The following is a 24698-nucleotide window of genomic DNA, read 5'->3' as shown; positions in this document are numbered from 1 at the left end:
AGTGCCTGGTACATAGAAGATCCTCAAAGCCAGTATTTATTGAATTGAATTGCTATATCTATGTCCTCTACATACTTCTATTGCTACAACCATCACACTATATTGTAATTTATTTGTTTTCATGTTTATCTACTTCCCTTCACAGTAAGTCCTTTCAAAGAAATCATAAAGTATTAAGTTTTGAATACCTAGAGACTAGCGCATTGCCTGGGCCCTCAATAAATGTGGAAAGACGGGAGGGAGGGGGGGAAATCTGACTGGTTGACATTTCTACAAATCCAATGAAGTCTTAATAATAACAAATCTATATGTCTGTAAGGAATCACAACAAACATTGTAAAAGTAGGGAATCAAGCTCTCAGTTTTTGAAGACTCAAAGACTCAGAAATAACTCCCAACCTCTTGAAAGGGTCTTTAGTCAGCATGTTTACCAGGACCTATAGCATTCTGATTGCCCTCCTTGCAAAGAAGATAAGGAAGACCTAACATTACTGAGCACCTACTATATGCCAGGTGCTTTGCATACAGCATAGTTGATTCAGCAAGAGCCTAGCTGAATACTGAGTTGCTATTAGGTACCAGGCATGAGACTTGGGGATCAGAGATTTGTTAGTATCCATTTTAAAAATATGACTTCTATATACTCAGTATCTTGTAGTAACCTATAATGGAAAAGAATCTTAAAAAGAATATATATATATATATATATATATATATATATATATATATATATATATCTGAATCACTTTGCTATACACCTGAAAATAATACAACATTGTAAATCAACTGTATTTCAATATAACTTTTTAAAAAATATGACGCCTAGAACTGAGCACAATATTTCTGTTGTGTTCTGACCAATTTGGGAGTTTAGTATGTTCTATCTCTACTACTTCAGCCTAGGATTCCACTAGACCATTTCACAGCTACAGCCTTTGGGTTGCCTAACACAGTGCTTGTGGTTAGTTAACTAACTCTGTCTAAGACCTTTCCAATTTAAATAACTTCAAGTCAGGTTTTCCACAGCTTGGACTGGGTCAATTGATTTCAAAACCTAAATTGGATAGTTTACACTTTTTTGCTTTACATTAATTTCACCGTCTCTCAAGCCTGTCAAAAATGTTTAATTCTTGATTCTATCATCAAACATATAAGAGTGACAGCCTGAGACCACAAAGTGACCTCAGGCAAGTCTCTTAACTTCTCTGAACGGGGCTGCCAAGTTGAACAACTCCAGAAGCCTCATTCACATCACACTCTACGTGAATGGCATCTTCTGAAGTTGTGCAGTGGCCCAAGCTCAGGATCTGCCTTTGCTCCTCTGTAAAATCAACGGGTTGGACCAAAACCTCATTCTATGCTTTGGGGGGTCATACTTTTGATAAATACTTCTTCTATGCGTTCATCCTATTTAATGATAAAATTATGGACTAGAAGCAAAATACAGAGGAGCATGTGTGTACCCCAGGTTTCATTTTGCATTCTTGGGAGGCTGTGTTAAGTAGGTCAACAGTCATCCCTCACTTCCTTTAGAGCACCACAGGCCTTCGAGAGAGTGGAAGACAGCAAATTGCCACTTCCTTGTCACACTCTTGAGCAAAGTCCTCATGAGCTACGATGTGTGACAATGTGAAACATATATTCTGAAAATCCCTGAAAGAAAAGAGCTAACAATCTTATCAACCAGGGGAATAAAATAACTGGTCTGAAATTCACTGTTATTTGGCATTGTGATCTGTTATGTGCCTTTCTCTTTTGGTTTTGCTAGGCGAACACCCATAACAGTGAAACATGATTGGATGTTCCTGAAAAGACAGGGAAATGTCATGCAACATAGTGCTTGTTGACGATGAAACCAATAGTGCTATATTTCTTTCTTACTAATTATATTTCCTGAAAAATGGGTAGTAAATTAATAAATGACTCAATGAAAGGAAATAGGATAAATGTGCTATTACATATAAAAGTCAAAAAGCAGCATGTAAAAAAGCCCCACTTGCAATGGGAAAGAGCTTAGTGAGTTGAAGGACTGAACGAAACCAGAGTGGGAGCAGCACAGTGGTCAAGTAGAAGAGTGGTCGAAGATGAACCAAGGGGGATCAGATCATATGTGTTTGTAGGCCATGTTAAGGATCTTGGGCTTTATCACAAGTGTGATTGAATACCTTTGTCCAACAGTAGAAGAATGGGTTAGTAAATTAGGTTATAGCAACACCACAGAATACTACCCATCACTGATTTCCAAAGTGTGTTCTAAGCACTTACCTGTGGAACAGATGTTTTATTGTGTATTTTTTTATAGTTTCATGTTAAAATTAATTTGAAGAAAATCAGTTATACTATCCTCTTTTTTATTAAATCCTATGACAATATTATAGGCTTTGGGAAATCCTACAGTAAAGGAATGTGTTTACTTTTACAGCTTTCCAAACTTATTTGATCTCAGAGATGTTTTCTTTTCCCTAAAGTGACGTTGGCTAAAATCTAGAGATTTTAGCTAGCTAAATTTTTCTAGCTAAAGAAACTAGCATTTGTAAAATATCTCTTGGTAAATATTGTTATATATCCATTTTAGATGATCATATATAGAGAGTCTGTAGGAAAACAAAAACATCCCATGATTACAACTATCTGAAAATAAGCATGTATGGGAAGGTAACATGGAACAATTAAAATATCTGTTGGTTAGGATGACAGATATATCAGTGATTTTATTTCTCTATTAAGTTTTTCTTTAGTTTGAATATTAAATCATTTTTTCAATTAAAAATTATAAAGCAGTAGAAAGTTATGAGAGCCATATTTTTTAAACATATTTGAAGTTTTGCCAGTTCAATCAATTCACAGACTGCTGCACAAATTTTACTTCATTAGTGTGTCCAGAGACTATGCAAGCTACATTTTATGGAGAAGAAACCAGTCATCATAATACCAGTTCTAATCCCCTTGCTAGCAGGTTGATCTAATTAACATCCCTTAATTGGATGAATTAATTTAAACTAAAACACAACTTGATTCATGCCTTAACTACAACATCCTTCATAGGATTCATAAAATCCTTTGAACTTACCTTTCAATCCTATTACTACCCAGAAAGCCATTTCAAAGAGTATTTCATATATACAGATCAAAATCTTTTTATAACTTTGATGTTGGGGCCAGAAATTAAATCCTATATATTCATTCATTCCACAGACATTTATTGAAAGCACTAGACTATGCCTAAGAATATAAAAACTTAAAAAGACAAATCCTTATCTACAATGAATTCTCAGTAAGTGATACAGACATACAAAAAATTGTAATATAGAGGGCTTTCCTGGTGGCACGGTGGTTGAGAGTCTGCCTGCCGATGCAGGGGACACGGGTTCGTGCCCCGCTCCGGGAAGATCCCACATGCCGCAGAGCGGCTGGGCCCGTGAGCCATGGCCGCTGAGCCTGTGCGTCCGGAGCCTGTGCTCCGCAACAGGAGAGGCCACAACAGTGAGAGGCCCGCGTACTGCAAAAAAAAAAAAGTGTAATATAGAATAAATACTCTAATTTTGGTATGTATTGTCATAATGCTGGTACAAAGAACAGAAATGCCAGTTCTTCCCAGAATAGGGAGAGTAGGTCAGAAAGGCTTCAAAGAGGATGAGATGTTTGAGCCACATCTTCAAAAATGAGCATGAGTTTGCCAGGTGGGTGAGGTTGGGAACACTCCAGTCAGAGAAGAGGGTGTACAAAGCATGGATGTAGGATTCAGGGCAAGAACGAGATAGGACATAGTAAGAGGGCACGGGGAAACCTGCCATGGAACCATCAAATAAGATACAGATTAACAAATGACCATATAGATTTGGATTGTAGATGGTAGCACTTACTACAAAGCAAGAGCAGGCTCAGAGAACCAAGGAGGAGGGTTCAAATTGCAATAGATTGAAGAGTAAATAAAGGTCTCAGGAAGCACACTCAGTAGACCCAGTTACAGGTGGGGTAACATTTTGGCAAGTGATACTCTTAACTCAGGTAATAAGTAGGTTCTTATGATGGGATTATGTAGTGCATTAATGATAACAAAATGTATTTTGTAACTCTGGACTTCTAACATGTAGCACTGACAGAATCAAACATATAGATGACCCTTAAGAGTTCAAACAGTTCATCCTTTCACTTCTTTAAAAACAATAGCACTGGGCTTCCCCTGTGGCGCAGTGGTTACGAATCCACCTGCCAATGCAGGGGACACAGGTTTGAGCCCTAGTCTGGGAAGATCCCACATGCTGCAGAACAATTAAGCCTGTGCACCACAACTACTGAAGCCTGCATGCCTAGAGCCCGTGCTCTGCAACAAGAGAAGCCACCGCAATGAGAAGCCCGCACATCGCAATGAAGAGTAGCCCCTGCTGCAACTAGAGAAAAGCCTGTGCACAGCAACAAAGACCCAACTCAGCCATAAATAAATAAATTTATTAAAAAAAAAATAATAGCACTTCATGACAGATTGTAGATAAATACTGATATCCTCAAATGAAAATGCTATGCAAATATAAAGGGTGATTTGTTAAATCCACTTCAAGTACAAAGACTCCTAAAGTACCTGGCAGAGAAACGTGTGATCTGAGATCTTTGATGAAACAAAGAGGAGAGTGGTGCATGTTCATAGTGATACTACACTTTGAGTGTTTTCAGCATTTCCCTAAAGGTTGCAGAACACTTTGTAAGTATGTTTACTCTCGTATGAAGAGAGTGGTCTGTGCTCACATTCAAAGAAAGGTAAAGAGGTGACATTATAAAAGGCAAGAACTGCAAGGGACCTTAAGCATCATCTATCCAACCTCTTCATTCTATGGATGAAGAAACAGAATCAGAGAGGTTAAGTAGGTTGCCCACAGTTCACACAGTGAATCAGAGCTCAAACCAAGACTGCAACCCAAGCCAAGATCCCCACTTCCAGTAGTCAGGTGCATTTGTTTTCACTGCGCCCTCCTGGCCTGTGCCAAAGGCCGAAACTAAGTCAGAAACAGAGCTAAAAGAGTTAAAAGTAGAGTCAACAATACAGTGATCCTATTACCCTTGGGCTTGTAACTGAGCATGCGTTTTAGAGTGAGCATGGGGGAAGGGAGAGTCACTGTGAACTGCTGCTACATGCCAGTCACTTTGCTGGATGCTTGCATACACTCACAACACGTGATGCAAGATTATTCTCTCATCATTTCATAGTCAGTGAGTAAATAAATATTTCCTGGGGGCTCCTATGTGCCAAAGACAGTTCTAGGTCCTAGAGATCACATCACATTGAACAAGACAGAGTTCCTTCATAGAATTACATTCTAGTTGGGGGAGACAGAAAATAAACCAGTCAACTAATGAGTACACTAGAGAGTATTAAGTGCTAGACAGAGAAATAAAATGAAATGATGCAATAGAGAAAAAAAGGTGGGAGAGTGGGCACTGCCTCACCTAGTTGGGTCTTCTCCTTACTGGGTGATAAGAAGCAATCAGGCATGAACCTTCACACAAAAGACATAAAGATGGCCTAGAACCTAATGTCCAGGGATAAAACCAAGTCAGAAGTCAGGGCAGGGCATGTGTGAACGTGTGTGGAGACACAGTCTGTCCAAATATCACCAACAGAAGCAGGAGAGAAGGGGCTGAGGACAGCTCAAAAGAATTTTCTGTAACAATTTGCTGCTGTTTCCTGTGGCTTTTACTAAGCTGAGCAACTTAATATGCCATGGCTTTCACCCTGTGGCCTTCATTCTTCAAGGCTCTAATAATATCCAATGCCCCACCCCTCTTCTCTCCATCTGACTTCTTTCCTCTTTTAACTAGGTATAACTGTTTCACAACCAATGGGCTGAGTAAAGGTGATAGAGAATGACTATCAGGACCCCCATGCTAATCACAGCATTTCCTGGACCAAGACCGATGGGACAAAGTGGTGGAAATGCTAGTCTAATGGGCATTCCACTAAGCATAAGCAGATTGAACCCAAAGTCAGTACAATACCATCAGGACTTCTTAAGGGAAAACAGCAATGAGATGTTGGAATTAATTTGAGGCCTCTGACACTGACAGAGCTGGAAGCAACACGAAGCTCAAAAAGTCAATCTGCTTTGGGAATGTTAAAAGGAAACACTTGTTTGGAAAGAATTTTTAAGTGTGAAAAAGAAAAACTATTTTCGGTGGAATTTGTGAGCAGTGAGCCTGACCACACACTGGGGACTGAGAGAAGATGTATCACTGAGGGAACTGGGTTCAGCTCCCAGCACTTTTCATGCCCAGCACCCAATTGAGAAATCATGTGCTGTGATTAATGTCTGCAATGGGCCAAACAACTCCACTGGGTATGAATCAGACTCTCAAATCCGATCTCGGTTTTATTTCCATGCTTCCTTCTCCTCGCCCCAGCATCCCTTGTGTTTCTTTATTCTGTGGTGACTGTGTACACTTTAAGAACTACACTCCTTGGGTTTAACTGTTTCATAAATCACTTCCTCATTTTCCATTGTGTAAAACCAAGTCCACACGGAACGCTGCACTCCAGTGAGAGGGTTCCAACTGAATCCACTAGACTATACTTCCTGTAACACATCCCAAGACCAAGTTAAAGTCCACAGGCTAAAGGACCCCACACCTGCAGGGAGTCTACCCACTCCATGTCTGGGCTACCTGTGGCGTGTTTTATCACATCTCTCCCTACGCTTAGCATCTGGATGGACACTCAGTCTTTTATCTGCCTTGTTGGCGTGGTATGCAGGAACATTTTGGATCCTGGGGGTAAAAGATTATATACTGTTCTAATTTATCTTCCTGGATAGCTTTTTCTACCACTGCATCAAGCACCAGTGGATCCTAAAAAGTGCCCTTCTCATGATCAATAGGCATTGAAAAACGTCCAGTCATCCCCCAAATTCCATCATCATGTTGCATCCGTGAAGATGAGGTGACAATGGTATAAGCACCCTATAACGAAGTTTCAAGAGGCTAACTCCCAAGACTGGGGAAGCAGAAACACATCTGGGAAACCTCTAGATGCTCAGAGTTAAGGATGCCTTCCTAGTCTGAAACCTCCATTTCCTATCCCTTGATTTGCTAACCCAGCAAGACAAAACTCTCCTTTGCTTCTCAGTGAAAGCTCCTAATAATATATTCCATCTGACCATTGCCCTTGGAATGGTTAGTTTTCCACTTAAAGCTAAGGCAACTTTGCCTTCATAATATTTTAAATGTGAAAGTTCTTTGCCATTTGAAGATATTAGAGACATAAACTTGGAAATGATTTTTGTGGAGTGACAATAACCATAGATATCTCCTACTGATAATTCTTCATCAAGATGAAGGAGAAAAACTTTAAAATATTTCAGGTTAGATTTACAGTGTTCAGTACAAACTACTATGTATAAAATAAATATTTTATACATAGTATTTTATACTATGTACAAAATAAATATGTACAGTGTTCAGTACAAACTACTATGTATAAAATAAATATGTATAAATATGTACTATGTATAAAATAAATATGTATAAAATAAAAGTGAGAAAAAAAGAGAAAAAAAATTGTGTATAAAATAAATAAGCTGCAAGGATATACTGTAAAACACAGGGAATATAGTCAATATTTTATAATAACTTTATTTATTTTTTTTTTATTTTTTTATAATAACTTTAAATGGAGTATAATCTATAAAAATCACTATGTTATATACCTGAAACTAATGTAATATTGTAAATCAACTATATCTCAATAAAAAATAGATTTTAATATATTCTTTAGGTATAAACATGATATTTCAGGTAATCACTGAAAATTATCTCAGTTCAACTTTTTCCACTGCAATAAAGGAAACTTTATGATAGTGAGCTATGGGATTTCCCTGGTGGCGCAGTGGTTAAGAATCCGCCTACCAACACAGGGGACACGGACCTGCCAATGTGGTCCGGGAAAATCCCACATGCTGCGGAGCAACTAAGCCCGTGCACCACAACTAGTGAGCCTGTGTGCTGCAACTACTGAAGCCCGCATGCCTAGAGCTCGTGCTCTGCAACAAGAGAAGCCACTGCAGTAAAAAGCCCGCACACCTCAAGGAAGAGTAGCCCCTGCTCGCTGCAACTAGAGAATGCCCGTGTGCAACAATGAAGATACAATGCAGCCAAAAAAAACATAAGATAGTGAGCTATACAAATGACAAAATATGACATGACATAATATAATATATACATAAAATGTATATAAATATATAAACAATATCTATAGCCTAAAGGTTTAAAGCTTAAGAGATCATATTTTTAAAATTTGCAGCTCACCTTATAATCTCATTTTCTCATTTCGGATCTGCTGGATCAAAGATATGGAATGAAGAACCATGATTTTGCATGACTATATATAATATTTTGTAGCATACATGTAGTAAATTGTATGTTTTGTTTTATTAAACATAATGACATACTGTGCAAGCTTCATGGATATACAGTCAATCCTCATTTTTCACGGATTCCATATTTGCAAGTTCCTCTACTTGCTAAAGTTTATTTGTTAAGCCCCAAAGCAATACTCAACAGCACTTTCATGGTCATTTGAAGACATGAGGGGCAGTGAAAATTTTGAATCGCCTGATGCACATGTTCCCAGCTGGGGTCAAACAAGACAATACTCTACCTTCTTGTTTCAACTCTTACGGTATAAACAAGTGTCCTTTTCAAGGTCAACTAAGTTCCACGTTTTTCACATCGTTGTGCTTTTTTTTTTTTTTTTTTGCTGTATGCGGGCCTCTCACTGTTGTAGCCTCTCCCGTTGCAGAGCACAGGCTCGGGACACGCAGGCTCAGCGGCCATGGCTCACGGGCCCAGCCGCTCCGCAGCATGTGGGATCCTCCCGGACCGGGGAAGGAACCCGTGTTCCCTGCATCGGCAGGCGGACTGTCAACCACTGCGCCACCAGGGAAGCCCCGTTGTACTTTTTATTCGTAATTTCACTGTTTAACATGGCCCCAAACATAGAGCTGAAGTGCCGTCTAGTGTTTCTAGGTGCGAGAAGGCTGTGATGTGCCTCCCAGAGGACAGACCTGTTAGATAAGTCGTTCAGGCATCAGTTACAGTGCTGGTGGCTAATGAATATATTAAATAAATCATCTAAACAGAAACACACCTAAAACAAGGTTTTGTATTGATCGATGACAAAAATGTGACCACAGAGTGGTAGGAACTGAACCTCATGTTTCCCCTAAAAGCAATGATTCAGTATTCACTAATTCAGCGGTCGAAGTGACTTTACAGAACAGAACTCCTATGAATAATGAGGATCAACTGTATTAAATTTAAAATAAGCTCGTGTGTTACCACAAATGCTTTCCAGGGTTTCCATGATTCCCACCTTGAAGGCTCAAGGAGTATGACTATGGAGTTCTCTTTCCACTGACCCTACCTTAGAGCTATTAAAATGGGTTTCTTTACGCTGCTTATCAGATGGTGCTTCCCAGGGGCAAGGGGCCAGGAGGAAACTCCTGACCAGCAACCCCTGGGGGCCTGAACAGGGTTTCCTACAGAGGGAAGTCCTCTAGCCAGAGCTGTCATGAGGAACCACGGGCAGCTCCCAGAGGCTGCATCCCACACAGAGTCACATCAGGACTAAGGTGTGTATTCCGTGACCAGATTATCACACCTGAATGGGGCAAGATGAGTAGGGAGAGTCAAGAGGAGAACCAAGATGGTCAGAAAGTGATCTGGGCAGAGGATCAAAGGGAAGATAGGAAGGCAGAGTCTGGAGGGACGACTGTGTCTGGATCAGGAGTCCCCTGAGAAGTTAGAAGTGGGGATGGTGACCTCTGGCCTGAGGGAGGGGAGCTGCTGAAGTGCTGACAGGGAGCAGACAATGCCGACAGCTACCTGAGTAACCTCCGAGGGAGGTGGACAAATCATCTCCAAGGTTCCTTTCAGCCCCTTGGGTGTATGATGACAGGGTGATGATAAAGAAGAACAGTGCCGGTTGGCAGATCAGCTCTGTTAATTTTTATTGAAATTCTTGCTTGCATTCAGAACCCTTAAAAGAGAAACAAGTGTCCTTTGGGGACCACAGTTTCCCCATTCTCTAGTAGTACTGTAGTGTATATACAAAACATCGTATATGTTTTGTAGTTAAGCTGTAAGAAAAAGGGATACAAAGAATTTTTTTTAATGTCTGGTTATCTCCAAATTATTACATCAGTCTAGTCTCTTTTTAACTTTTATTATAAAACTTCTCAGTCATACACAAAGTAGAGAGAATCATCTAATAGACTCTTATGGACCCACCACCCAGCTCCAATCATTTTCAACATTTTAGCCCAGCTTTTTTCATCCTCTTATTTGACTAACAGAGCTTTCATATATTTTCTCACTCAACAAGTATTTACTGAGCAGCTGCCATGTCAGGCACTTTTCAAGTACTGGAGATACATGAGTGAAAAGAAGAAAACAGGCAAAAAATACCTGCTGTCAAGAAGCTTACATCCTAATAAGATGAATAGTAGTAGCTAATTTTACTGAGAGCCATGGGGCATCACTGTTTGGGACACTTTTTCATTTCATTTAATCCTCACAAGAACCCAATGAGATAGGTGCTTTTATTGTCTTCTTTTACTGATGAGGAAATTGTAGCACAGAGAGGTTAGGTAATTCACCCAAGATCACACAGCTACCAAATGTAGATGGGGTTCAGATTGGCTCCAGAGTCTGTGCTCTTAACCACCATGCATTAATGCTTCTCTATGCCTCAGTAGGTCTTGCCTCCTTCAAAAATCGCTTCTCTGCAGAATCCTGGGCTTCTCTGACTTCTCCAATACGATGAGGATTACAAGAACAGGGTAGATGTTTACTACATAACCCTTTTTTTCCATTCATATTGACCTCATAGAATCTTTAGGTTAACAAAGCTGTTGCCATTTGTCCTTGCTGGTCCTACTTCCTCTTAAAAGACATGTCTTTTGTAGATTCCAATTCAAATATCATAGCAAATTAAAATACTTTTTTGTATCTATAAAAACACTACATTTTCTATCCTAATATTAAGAACAGCTAACATTCATTGAGGCTTTGTTATGTACCAGGCACTAGGCTGAGTACTTTAAGTGCCTTTATAGAGACCTCGTAACAACGCTATACGATAAATATTATTATCCCCTTGCTACAGATGAAGAAATGGAAGCACAAACAGATTGTGTAAACTACCCAAGTTCTCATGGCTAGAAAGTGGCAGAACCAGAACTTGACTTTATTCCACATTCTTTCTTTCTTTCTTTTTTTAGTGAAACAAGTAAAGTGTTTATTAGGAGGGGGAAAAGTACGTGTGAATAGACACACGGGCAGGCTCAGAGAGCTATTCCACATTCTTAAATACACTACCCCCTCCTCCATCTTAGAGGAATTGTCTATACTATAAAATCCAGGACTCTTTTGCTGGTTCAGCAGAAATATTTTACATGTATCATACAATCTTTTTCAACACAAAGCTTTTCAGCTTTGTATTGCCCTACACTACATTTCAAATTGCATTAAAAACTTTATTTAGTTCTCCAAACGGTCCTGGGAGTATTAATATTTTGATTAATTATCTCATCCTATTTTATCATTCAAGACTGGGGTAAACCAACAGAAGTGGAGTCTTTATGACTAAGCCAAGCTCTCATATTAAAAGTATCTGTAGAGATAGCAAAGGGACCCAGAAACAGGATAAAGATCACATACTGAGGAAAACATCCAATAATGCAGACCCTATTTCAAGCCATAAATCACCAAATAAAAACTAGTAGAGTGCTTGCTGACATTCGTTCAATTAATTAATTAATTTTTAAGTCGTGTGCAAATAAATCAGACTCTCCTTTTGAAAAGTAGTCCTGAAATCCAATAGCAAGCTATTTATGTTACCAGCCAGGTGGAGCTGTTTCAAATGTTTCACTGGGTAACAGAAACTTCCCTAACCCCCACTCTAGGTTTAATGCACCTATTGCATGCTCCCATACTTTGCTGCACATCTTGAGGACCTTAGCATATTGTAATAATTTGTCTACATGCCAACCTAGAAAACTATAAGCTCCATGAAGGAAAATACTTCTGGATCATGTTCACTACTGTATTAGTGCTCAGCATAGAGCCTCGGTAATACAAGACAGATCAAATAAGTTTCATTGAAATGAGTGAGTGAATGAATGAATGAAATAGGCACTCTAGTATTAGAAAGGAAATGAGAGCTATCCAACTCATTCTGGCACCATCTTTTCTCAGGCCACAAGGAAATTCAAGGACACACTTATATACACACTTCCACACCCAGGAGTTCTCACTGATGTTTTGTGACCCTCTCCTTTTTCCTTTCTTCTTTCTAGTGTTTTTTTTTTGTTTTTTGTTTTTTGTTTTTTGCAGTACGCGGGCCTCTCACTGCTGTGGCCTCTCCCGTTGCGGAGCACAGGCTCCGGACGCGCAGGCTCAACAGCCATGGCCCATGGGCCCAGCCGCTCCGCGGCATGTGGGATCTTCCCGGACCGGGGCACGAACCCGTGTCCCCTGCATCAGCAGGCGGACTCTCAACCACTGCGCCACCAGGGAAGCCCTCTTCTTTCTAGTTTTTGTCTTGAGTTCATCTGCTTTGGTTTTAGTGTATCTGTGTTCTTACCTAAACCACCTTAATTCTCCTCTATAAAAAAAAATATGCTAAATTAATAAATAAACTATAAATACTCAACATTAACTTATGATTTGCCTACTAGGGAATTCTCTATGCATAAAGAAAGTTCCAAATCCTTATTTCTGGCCAAAGATCTGTGTATTAATTTTACTTTCCAGAAAATTACCTTCAAGTTATTGAATTTTTCATATATGCTTACATGATTTGCATGCTGATGATTTGGGAAACACATTGACTCCCACTCAACCCTTTTCTACCTAAAATTAAATCCTGCCATTACCCCTAAACATTAGGAAGTCCAATGCCCCTGAGGGCTTTGCAGTTAAAGTCATAACACAAAAGCATAACATCTACAGAACCCCTCTCTAATTTTCTAGAATTATTTTGTATCAGTAAAATGAAAAAAAGAAGGAAGGACAAGAAAAGGTGATAGAAAGCCATCAGCACCACACTTTCCTGATATTTCTCGACATTATTGGCATCTCCTCTTTGTTCCTTTCAGTGTAGCCACGGGACTCTGAAGTTTAATGCAGCAATGCTGTTAGAGAGAACTCTGGGCTAGAGCTGGACCTCCCTAGTCAGTGATTCTGCCTGGCCCAGTTTCAGGTAGAAACCCCCATTCACGGCCAGGAAGTGAAAACTCACCTGACTCGGGTGCTATTACTTCAGCCATCTCCAGCTGAAACTAGTCCTTTGGATCACGAATCTATAATATTTCTCATCCCTGCTATTCTGCAGGATGCCAACAGTAGGCTCATCAGTAGGGACCCAGGTCTGAACACACACCTGTGAAGGAGACCATTTAATTCTGAGGATGTCACACAGTGAAAGGGTGATGTGCTCAGAATCGGAGATATGGGTCCTAATCCCAGTTTTACCACTAACTTGTTGTGTGACAGAAGGTGAGTTCCTTTACCTATCAGCACTCTGGTTTCCTCCCTTGCAGGAAAAGAATACCTACCCTGCCAACTTTACCCATAAATTGTGAAAACAGGTCAGCAGATGACTTAGTGCTTTGAAAAGTTAAAGAGCCTTGCAAATGAACATATTAGTATGTGGTTCCCTCCCACATCCCCTCTCTTCATCTTATCTGGGGTTTCTCTTGCTGATTCTACCCACCCCCAAGAAGCCCTCTTAGACAATGAACAGCAAAGCCTTCCTTCAGCACCACTTCTGTGACCTCCCAGGGTGTAACTGGGAAGGAAAAAAATCCCCCGCTATGTTAATGGCCTATTCCTCCTTCTCTTTCTCCCTCCCAACAAAAAGAAAAATAGTAATAACTACAACTATTACTAGTTAGCATCATATCAAGCATTGGCCTTGCATTGTTTCATTTGATCTCCACAAAACCCACTTGAGTAAGAGTCCGTAGCCCCATTTAAAGTATTAGTATCATTTTACCAATACTGATCATTTTACCAAGTATTGATCATTTACCAGTAACTATCAGTAGCCCCATTTTACTGACGAGACAGAAAATGAGTTTAAATAACTGGCCCCACTAAAATATCCTAGGGACTTCCAAATCCCAGTGTTGGGGAGGAAGAAATCCCTTCAGGTCAGAATTTCAGGCATGCAGCAAGCTGGTCAGAAAGACAATTTTTGTTTGAGGGTTGGGAGACTTGCGTTTCTGAATTATCCTTCACGCCTCCCTTCAGAGAGCACATATGAAAATAAGTCAGCTCCGGCGTTCTCACCCAAATCACTCTCAGATTAGGGAGCCTTGGATTCTGAAGCAAAACTATCCAGTGCGATTTAAAAAGAGGAGAAGCACATGAGAAAGAAGCATGTCCCAGTGTGCACAAACAAGCCTTCCCTCCACCACCAGACAGATTTACAAGTGACCACAAAAATTGTGATTTAACGGTCCAGCATGTGGTGTAAAATGTCAGCAACTTTCACAGTTTTGAAAACAGTGCAAAAAGAGAGGCAGAGAGAGAAGTCTGCTCTTTACACCCACACAGTACTGTACACTTGATTTGAGCGCCCCAAAAATTCCCCTAAGCATTTTTATCGTTACGTATCACTTGTATCACTCCACAGTTTAGTCAGCCAAACCGTATCCTTTTCCAGATTTAGATTAATTGCCTTTTGACAAACTGCACACAGACAAAATATCATGAAGTCCCCAAGTTGTAATCTTTACCCTGTTTTTCTACCGAAATGAGTAAGATTTTCCTATTTAGTTTAAGTACATAAGCACCAGATGTATATAACAGGCAAGTAGCATCAATAGCATGTTTACTCACTCTTTTTTGCAATGTATCTGAGTTTTATCACTACTTTTCCCAGATTATAGCACTTGCAAAATGTAAGAAAGAAAATTACTGTGCAAGGATCTATTGGTTTAAAAAAGATGTGGTCATTTGACGTTTCTAACTCTCATTATGACAGATAAAGCTTTAGCTGTATTTAGGAGAAAAAATGAAAATCATCAAAAAGTGCAAGATGCTTTTTCACTTTCACCAAATTTATAGTCAACCTTTAAATAAATCCTTTAATATATTATAGAGTAGCCCAACTTTATAAACCACTACAAAATGTTTAAGCACAATTCATTTAGCCAAGGTCAAATAAAAGGTCAGCTCACCTTTCCATGCTGTATCAAGGTTATGTTTATTTTGAAGAGAATACAGTAACTAATACTTTATTCATTCAGCGAATATTAAACTTATGTTCAGTGGCCATCCAAGAATATACTTAAGACTAAAGTTAGGTAAAGTAAAATATGTACACAGGTCCTGGTGGCACTAAATCCTGTAAGGTCGTTAACACATCAAAAAGGCCTTTGTCATATAAATAAGTGGATATAGCACTTTGCCAAGGTAATGAAACTGTTGTGATAGGAAACACACACACACACACACACACACACACACACACATCTGGAAACACTAGCAGCCATTGGCCAAATAAACCAGTGATTACTCTAAGAATAGCAATAGAAACATAACTCTGATACCTGGTGCCTAACAGTGTATGCCTGGCACATGGCAAGATCTCAGTATTTGGTCACAGATACTGATGGGTTTTAACCCTAACGTAAATTTCTTATGGAGAATTGTAAAAATGTTGGACTTTGGGAGTTAGAGGCAACAGTGTTGAACATTCTTCACATCTCAGTTCTGGGGTTTGTTTTTTTTTTCACAAATTTCCTTCTTGAAATTAATATCTACTTCTTGAAATTAGTGTTACACAAGTTGCTGAGTTTATTTTCTCATGCTAAAGTACACGAGTTTTACTTTCAGTTTTTACCTAATGAGACAAGTGTCTCGATCAATATGCATTAATTCACACAATCCTCTACAAAGTCAAGTGCTTTCAAAATGATTGTACTCTGTATTTGTAGCACACCTTAGAGTTTTCAGTCACTTTCACGTCCTTTATCTCACTTAATGGGGAATAACAACCAGGGGAGTGAGAAAGACAGCTTCACTGTCCCCTCTTTACAAGGGAAACGAGCTCAGAGAAGTCAGTGTCTGAGCCAATATCACAGAACAAATTAGTGACACAACTAGAACTGGAATCCAGGCCTTCTGGGTTTTCCTTCAACATGCCACCCAGACATAGTCAGCACAACAGAATTACAAACATAAAATTCATCACACAGAAACTATTTCTACTATGCCTTCATGCATTCAACAAAGGTCTATTTACTACCTATACGTGCCAGACAATGAAATAGAAAGAGAGATAAAAGCTCAACCAACACATCTGCAAGCTTTCCAGAATTTTTGTCTAATTTTTCTTTCTGCTTCTCTCCAGGGTAGCCTGGGCTTTCCCCCTTAAACTGTCCAATATAAACATGGCAACGGCTACAAGTCATAGCATGCAATTGTGGGCACTGTGATGAAGGCATCTCAAAGTCCATTTGGGGTAAAGTTTCAAAGACCTTCCTTGAATCCTCGGTCTACTGAATACTCCGAGGTAAAGTAGGGAGGCATGACTCTGTTCTGCTTAGAAAATATGATTCTATGACAGAGGAAAATTATTTAATGTCCCACTGATTTTGTCCCCATCATCTCTAAGGCTAGGTCACCTAGGTGACTCGGTGACCTCCTCCCAGGGCCCATCCACCTCTTTAGATGCATGTGATTCACTGAATCCCCCACCCACTCACCTCAGTCAGAACATCTAACCAGGGCTTTTTGGGGAGGTGCTTTCCAGAGACCTGAGAGTATCAAAATTTCTTATACAGAATTTCTCCTTCCTGCAAGTGTCACCTTTCAAGTTTTATTCTTTTTCGTTAAACATGGTTCTCTTCATTCAGTTTGTTTGAAAAACGTGAGTGCTGTTAGAAAAACTACTGCAGGAAGTTTATATTGCCTTAATGTGAATTTGATGACTATGAGCTTTCTAGAAAGGTAGGAGGAACTGGCAACCACACTTAAATGGGGTCCTGAGAAAGGGGCTGCATAGAACACTCAGAGGCAGGGAAGAGAAGGACAAGGGAAGGACATAGCCCTCCAGCTTCACAGCTATGCCAAAGGAGCTCTGAAATAAGAGGTATATCATTGGCTTCTGAAGATATTATAGCTATAGGGCAATTTTTCTGCCTTTGGTATTTTTTAATAAAATTTAATTTTTAATATAAAAATGGAATTCTGGCATCTATGGAGAAAATGGATGAATTATTTTGAGTATGAAAATTTCCAGCTGCCTCTAAGAAATTTCTACCCAAGTACATTACCAAATCATCAAATAAATCATCATCCCCAGAAACCTCCCCAAACGCTTCCCGATAAATACTGTTTTTCCACAAATCCACAATTTACTCTAAGACGTTGAGAACCTCTTTAATGCACTCTTTGTCTTATTCCCCATAGCTAATCTATCACTGAATGCTGGTATTTCTCCCTCCAAACCATGCAATTTGTTTTATCCCATGACTCCAGTCCCTCCCATTGCACCCCAGGATTACAGCAGTGACCTGGGGATTGGATTACCTGCCTTGAGCCCAGTGGTTCTCTATCTTGGTTTAACCCTGAAGAAAGTTTAAAATACAGATACCTGAGGTTCACTCACAGAGATTCTGATATGATTGGTCTGTGGTACAGCCTGGGCATTAGAGGGTTTTTTTTTAATTATGGTAAAATACAGTTAATATAAAATTTACCATCTTAATTGTTTGTAAGTGTACAGTTCAGTAATGTTAAGTACACTTAGACTGTGTGCAACCAATCTCCAGAATTCTTTTCATCTTGCAAAACTGAATTCGCCACCTATTAAACTATAACTTCCCATTCTCCCCTCTGCCAGCCCCTGGCAACCACCATTCTACTTTCTGTCTCTATAATTTAACTATTCTAGGTACCTCATATAAGAGGAATCACACAGTATTTGTCTTCTTGTGACTGGGTTGTTTCATTCAGCATAATGTCCTTGAGGGTCATCATGTTGTAGGCTGAATAATATTCCATGATATGTATACACCACCTCTGGCTTATCCATTCATCCACTGAGGGGCACTTAGATTTGTCTCCACCTCTTGGCTATTGTGAATAATGCTGCTATGAACATGAGTGTGCAAATCTGTCACTGGTAGAGCCCATTAACAATTCCTGGGAAATAAAAATAGAATCTGGGTGGCTAATAAAATAAAGTCTAACCTTTTTTCCCCGTGTGTTTAGTCTAGTTTCACTTGCTCATAGGCGGCCAAGTGCAGAGGCCTCACAGCCAGCACTTCAGACCAGAGTTCCTGGGGCAAAATGGCTGTGCCGACACCTCAGCTGGGTGGGCTGTGTGAGAAGCCGTACACGGCACCTCGATTCAAGATGGCAGCGGTGGGCTGCGTGCGGAGACGCTGTCCCTGGCACCGGACCTGCAGCGGTGAGCAGAGCGACTGTGCCCGCCCTGCAAGAACCCGGACCCTTCCCCGCCATCGAGACTCTATAAAGCAGCCCTGCCCACGGCCTGGCAGGGACAGCATGTGCTCTAGAGCTCGAGCTTGCGCCTCTCCATTCTTTGATCAAAGAACAAAGCTTTCCTTTGCTTCTCAATCAAACTCAGTCTCGTTCTATTGGCTCAGAGGACACTGGACAGGAGCGCCTTTGCTGGGGACCTAATCCAGAGGGACGATAACAAATCTCTCTGAGACCCTGTTTTCAAATCTTTGGCGTGTATACTTAGAACTGGGTTTTCTGCCTTTGGCCTTTTAAATGTCCATAAAAGGTGGTGATAATTGACTCTGCCGTCAATAAACCGGGTATGACCTGAGGCACTGCACTCTAACAGAGGATCATCCCCTCTCCAAGGCTTCTGAGTCTGGCGTCATCCTTTCTTGAGTGCAGACAGTGTGCAGAGCCTCACTCTGTCTTGATGGCTTGGAGACTGGGCTTGAGCCGAGACATTTATGTGTCTTTACCAACATGGAAAACAGAAGAAGGTGGGAAAGAACCAGAACGGGTCGCAGACATAACCCTGGCACTCTGAGTTGGAGGGACAGTTCCCACATCAATGATTTAAGGGCTTCTGAGGCCATGAGCACTAAAGAGATTATTATGCCCACTCCCCAACTGTAATTAAAATTGCAAACAATTTTGGGGTTTAGACCCTAAAATGAGTATAATGAAATCCCATTAAGTTTTGGTTTTCCCTATCATATATATAAACCTCAATGCTTTTATATACAGTCAGCCCTCCATATCTGAGGGTTCCTCATCTGTGGATTCAACCATCAATAGATCAAAAATATATATTTTTTAATGCCAGAAAGTTCCAAAAAGCAAAACTTGAGTTTATCACACACAGGCAACTATCTGCATAGTTTTTACTTTGTATTAGGTATTGTAAGTAATCTAGAGATGATTTCAAGTATATGGGAGGATGTTCATAGATTATATGCAAATACTACACCATTTTATATAAGGGACTTGAGCATCCGAGGATTTTAGTACCCACAGGGGTCCTCGTCCAATCCCCTCTGCGTACCCAGGGACGACTATACACACATGTGTGTGTATCAACTATTACACATGTATCAAATTCTAAAACTTTTCCAAGACATCGTTTTCTTATTTGAGGGGCCTCCTTGCCAGTGCCCACAGCCATGTTGACTATGTCATCTGGGTCACCCAACACTGTCCATCCCTCCGGAAAAGACTAAGATTGGGTCCAGACCCAACTCAAAAAAGCCTGTGTGACATTTCCTGGCCCTCTACATACTTGGCAGGGTCTGAGAGCAGGACATTATGACACAGTCTTAATGCTTTACATCACTCAGGGCACCCTCCTAAACAGTACATCACTAGATCCCAAAGGGAGAAGACACTGTGCTTGCACACATTTATAGGCAAGGAACCTGAAACCCAGTCTAAAGTCACACAGCAAATCCATGTCTCGGCCTACCGTCCTGCCTCAGACAACTGCTCTTGTCCACTGTACTCCTGTCATGAATCCCCCGACACCTGCTCTCCCATCTTGCCTTTGAAGTAGTGGGGTCCAGTCTGCCCAGCCGTCAGTCGCTGCTCTCTTGGAAATCTAAGCCCTAAAGGAAATGGGAGCCCCAAACCCTCTTTTCAGGACACTTGTAATCCACAGGAGAAGAAAGGATGCACATAAGGAAAACAGACAGGAACACAAATTGTTTTAAATACATAACTGTATACATTGCAGCTGGTACACAAGGGCTGTGGGAGGCTGATGGAGGAAGGCTTGTCAGGAAGAGGTGAGCTCTGAGCAGAAGAGGGTGAATTGAAGCAGCATGGCTCAGAGAAAGGGATGGTGCAAGTAAAATGGCTGTCACGTAGAAAAGTTCCAAAGTTTGAGAAGTAAAACATGGAGAAAAGAAGTCTGTGAGCCGGAAGGGGCCATCTTACCAGGATACATGATGGTAGCCCAGGCAAACACAGGCAAGTGGCAAATGTCATAAATCTATGAATGAAGTTTTAGATTTTTTTTCTAGAGGCAACCAGAAGCCATGGAGACAGCAGCTTCCCTTGGGAGTGTACTGGGCCTCAGTTCCCCTATGAGCCCTGCAAGCCCGCCCACCCCACCTCAGTTTCTCCTAGGGTGGCCTGTGATGAGGCCATAATTTGAACAGATGCTTCAGTGTAGTAAATAATAGGGTGATGAGGGGCTTCCCTGGTGGAGCAGTGGTTAAGAATCCGCCTGCCAATGCAGAGGACACGGATTCGAGCCCTTGTCCGGGAAGATCCCACATGCCACGGAGCAGCTAAGCCCGTGCGCCACAACTACTGAGCCTGCGCTCTAGAGCCTGCGAGCCACAACTACTGAAGCCCGCACGCCTAGAGCCCGTGCTCCACAACAAGAAGCCCGCGCACCATAACGAAGAGTAGCCCCCACTTGCTGCAACTAGAGAAAGCCCACGCGCAGCAACAAAGACCCAACTCGGCCAAATAAATAAATAAATTTATTAAAAAATAATAATAATAGGGTAATGATAGAAAGGGTCTGAAAAGTGCCAAAACAACTTTACATGAAAGAGAATTTTTAAAAATTGATCCAAATATCTAAATAGGGTAAGAAAGCAGATCACTCAAAGGTATCTTTGCCTCTCTTTTAACTCTCCACTAACATTCTGAAAGACCAGGTTAAGCTCTCAGCTAGACCCTGCACTTCCCCTTCATAAAATTCCTCCCATTTGTGGCTGTTTGTTTTCTGTCTGTTCTGTTACTGGACAGGAAGTTCTTCCAGGGTAAGAACCACAACTGTCTTCTTCTCAGTCAAATCCTCAGCAGGTTCCACAGGACTGACCCATCATAACTGCTCCATAAATATTTGTTAATTGTTTTCCTGGTGAACTATGGAAATTTGAGTAAGTTACATACCCTCTTTGAGACTCAGTTTCTTCATTTATCAACTCACATCTTTAAACTAGCTCTGCAGTCAAAAAATCTAACCATGCTTGTGGTTAGCATTTCCCGAAAGGAAATGGGCTTCAATGAAGCACACCCAACACAGGGCAGAGTCAGAGGCCCTACCCTAACTTCCACTGTGCATCCCTGGTCCCCAACACCAATGTCAAGGGGAAACCTGAGGTGGGAGCTGGAGGACAGGCTGAGGATGCACAAAAGGGCAAGACCCAATGGGAAAAGACCCTGCCTGGAGTTTAGGAGACCTGGTTCTAGTCCTGCATCCACTAGTCCATTGTGACCCACAGAAAGTCCTAATCCATAAAAATGCCTTGGTGAGCATCAAGGAAAGTTCCCTTCAGATCTAAGATCTCCTTTTTTTTTTCTCTTCAGAGCCAAAAGTTGCTCAGTCAGAGCTGGGCTGGCCGTAAACGAGACCTATGCCCGTTATTATTGCTAATATTCCCCTGATCTGCTGTGCTTCAGATAGGCACATTTTCTTAGGTGTATGGACGGGGAGATCGAATCCACAAAAAAGGGAAGAGACTCAGTTTCCTCTAACCTAAGCCATATTAGGCTACCAGGAAAAAAAAATGTAAGGGTTATCAGGAGGAAACTTTGGAGCGTCAGTATAATCCCTCCCAAGCTGGAATAACTGCCTTTTTCAGTTTTTGCATCTGTGTTGTCACTGGGGAGTTATCTGGCTGTGTCTGTGTTTTAACATCTGTCAGCTAAATCAGAGACTTAACTGCAAAAATTGCAGGGCTCAGAAGCACCATGTGGTTTTTGACACTCCCTGGATGACACAGGGTCAAGAAAGCAATAAATGAATTGCCATGAGACCCAGTATAACATTTTCATCAGTAACACGGCCCTTGTTCCAAAAAGTCTTTGCTCCAAAAAGAAAGAACTTGTACCCATTTTCCCCAGAACCATATTTGGAAATTTCAAAGGAGCAGACCATACAAACTAGAAGCATCTGGGTGAACAACTGGCTTTCTATTTAAAGAGTGTTATGTCTCTAAACATAAGAGAACTGACATTGCCCATCAGAATCTACTCCAGGTATGAGTACATATTGTCCTGAAGCAAGGTACATGTGCTTTGCCATCTGCTACACGATATCACAGGCATCCTACCCATGTGGGCATCCATTCATGTAGAACTGCTTCCTAAGTCCTATTGCTTTAACCAAAGGTTACTCTTTGAACTTCCTTTGTTTTGCAGATAAAGTGAGCTAGGAGGTAGCAGAATGACAGGTGAGCTCAAACAGCCTGATTTTTGTTAACGCCAGGATTCGAAATCACAGAATTCTCAAGATTTCATATAAAAATTGAGTTACCAAATCACTCTCCCCCATACAAAGCAGAAGTGTGGTATCAATGTTTCAGAACACCAGGTGACCCAACAGCAAATCCACATAGCACATCTTCCACTGGGGCTGGGGAGCATTTCCTCTCCTAAAGGGGTCCAAATTTTTTATTTTACCTACTAATTCCAAGCAAGATCTCTTGACTACAATTGTGATCACTGAAGCCCTGTGGAAAGAACAGTCAATGAATTTCTATACTACATTTCCACTTAGGCTTCTTTTTCAAAGACTAATGTTTACCTAAATGAAAGTTTCTGAGTCCCTTTGCTTTTCACAAGTTTTGAATTCCACATCCAATAACCACATTCAGCAGAAGACTTCATCTGAACACTTGCTCTGTACTAACCAGATGCATGAATGCTTTCTTGCTCTTTCCTGCCCTTGGATAGCAGCTGAAGCTCATTTGATATGTAATGGTTTATATTTAGTTCTTACTACAATGCATCCATTGTTGTTGAATTCTTTACATGTACTACCTCATTTAATCCTCAAAACAACCTTAGGAAGAAAGTACCATTTTGTCACCCCATTTTACAGATACGGAAACCAGAGGCACAGAGAGGTTAACTTAATCAAGGTTAAATAACCCAAGAAGCTAATAACTGATGGAGTCAGAATTTGAACTCAGGCTTTTCTGCACTAGTAAGCAAGCTTCATGAGAACAAAGACTTTGCTTTTTTTACTGCTATATTCTCAGCCATCTGCATGGTTTTTTGGGATACAGTATGTGCTCAATAAATATTTATTAAATAAATATACCATACATCCTCCACAAACCAAGAGAATGACCCAGCATCACAAGCATCAACTTGAACCAAGAGTAAGTTGCTTAGAGCAGCCTTTGGACGAGAATTCTTCACGCAACCCCTGGGCTTTGCTTAAAGAACACAAAGCCCAGGACCTCCCTGGTGGCGAAGTTGTTAAGAATCTGCCTGCCAATGCAGGGGACACGGGTTTAAGCCTTGGTCCGGGAAGATTCCACATGCTGCAGAGCAACTAAGCCCATGGGCCACAACTACTGAGCCCGCGTGCCTAGAGCCCATGCTCCACCATAAGAGAAGCTACCGCAATGAGAAGCCCACGCACCGCAACGAAGGGTAGCCCCCGCTCGACGCCAACTAGAGGAAAACCCACGCACAGAAACAAAGACCCAACGCAGCCAAAAATTAATTAATTAATTAATTAAAAAAGAACAAAATAAGAACGCAAAGCCCATTGTGACTACCTGAGAAGAGCTGGGAGAAATCCCTCTGACCTATTTCTTCCAAGCTTCTCCCCAAGCCCCCTTTCTCCCAGGCCACCCTGATTAAGGTCACTGTCGAAACTGGGTCAGTGTTTAAACACTGCAGTCGGCCCATAATGCTTTAATCATTAAAGTTTATCATCTGCATGTTAAAGAAAGAAACTATTACCCCAAATCACAACGCCAAAATCTCCTTTAGGTCTGGTTACAGACTCATATTAAGACATAGACTTAGACTTTGCCTTGAGTTTATCACAAAATAACTCTTCCAGAAATGGACGGAAGCATGTGAGGCCTCTACTCCTCCACTTCCCGCCCCTCATCGGAGGGCCACCTAGCTCCTGTCCTCTGCTATTCTCCCAGGCTCCTTCCTAAATTAAAATTTTGGATTACCCAGACTCTAATGCCTATTTAAAATAAAACCTAAATTACTACCTTATGTTTGGGGCAAGTCAACACTCTGTCTGGCATCTCTCATTTCTGTGTGAGATTTGAACAAACCCACCCAGCACAAGTGGAAAATTGGTCTTGCATCACATACACTGTTGGGATCACCACATTTGGAATTCTAGGTTTATTCTCCCACAGAGTCAAGTTTAGCCCAACCCTCAAGAACAGCTCTGTGCA

Source organism: Aethalodelphis obliquidens, unplaced genomic scaffold (assembly GCF_003676395.1).
Source record: "Aethalodelphis obliquidens isolate GAN/ISIS:26980383/991018 unplaced genomic scaffold, ASM367639v1 scaffold16, whole genome shotgun sequence".
Classification (NCBI taxonomy): Eukaryota; Metazoa; Chordata; class Mammalia; order Artiodactyla; family Delphinidae; genus Aethalodelphis; species Aethalodelphis obliquidens.
Note: the sequence above shows the minus strand (reverse complement) of the source record.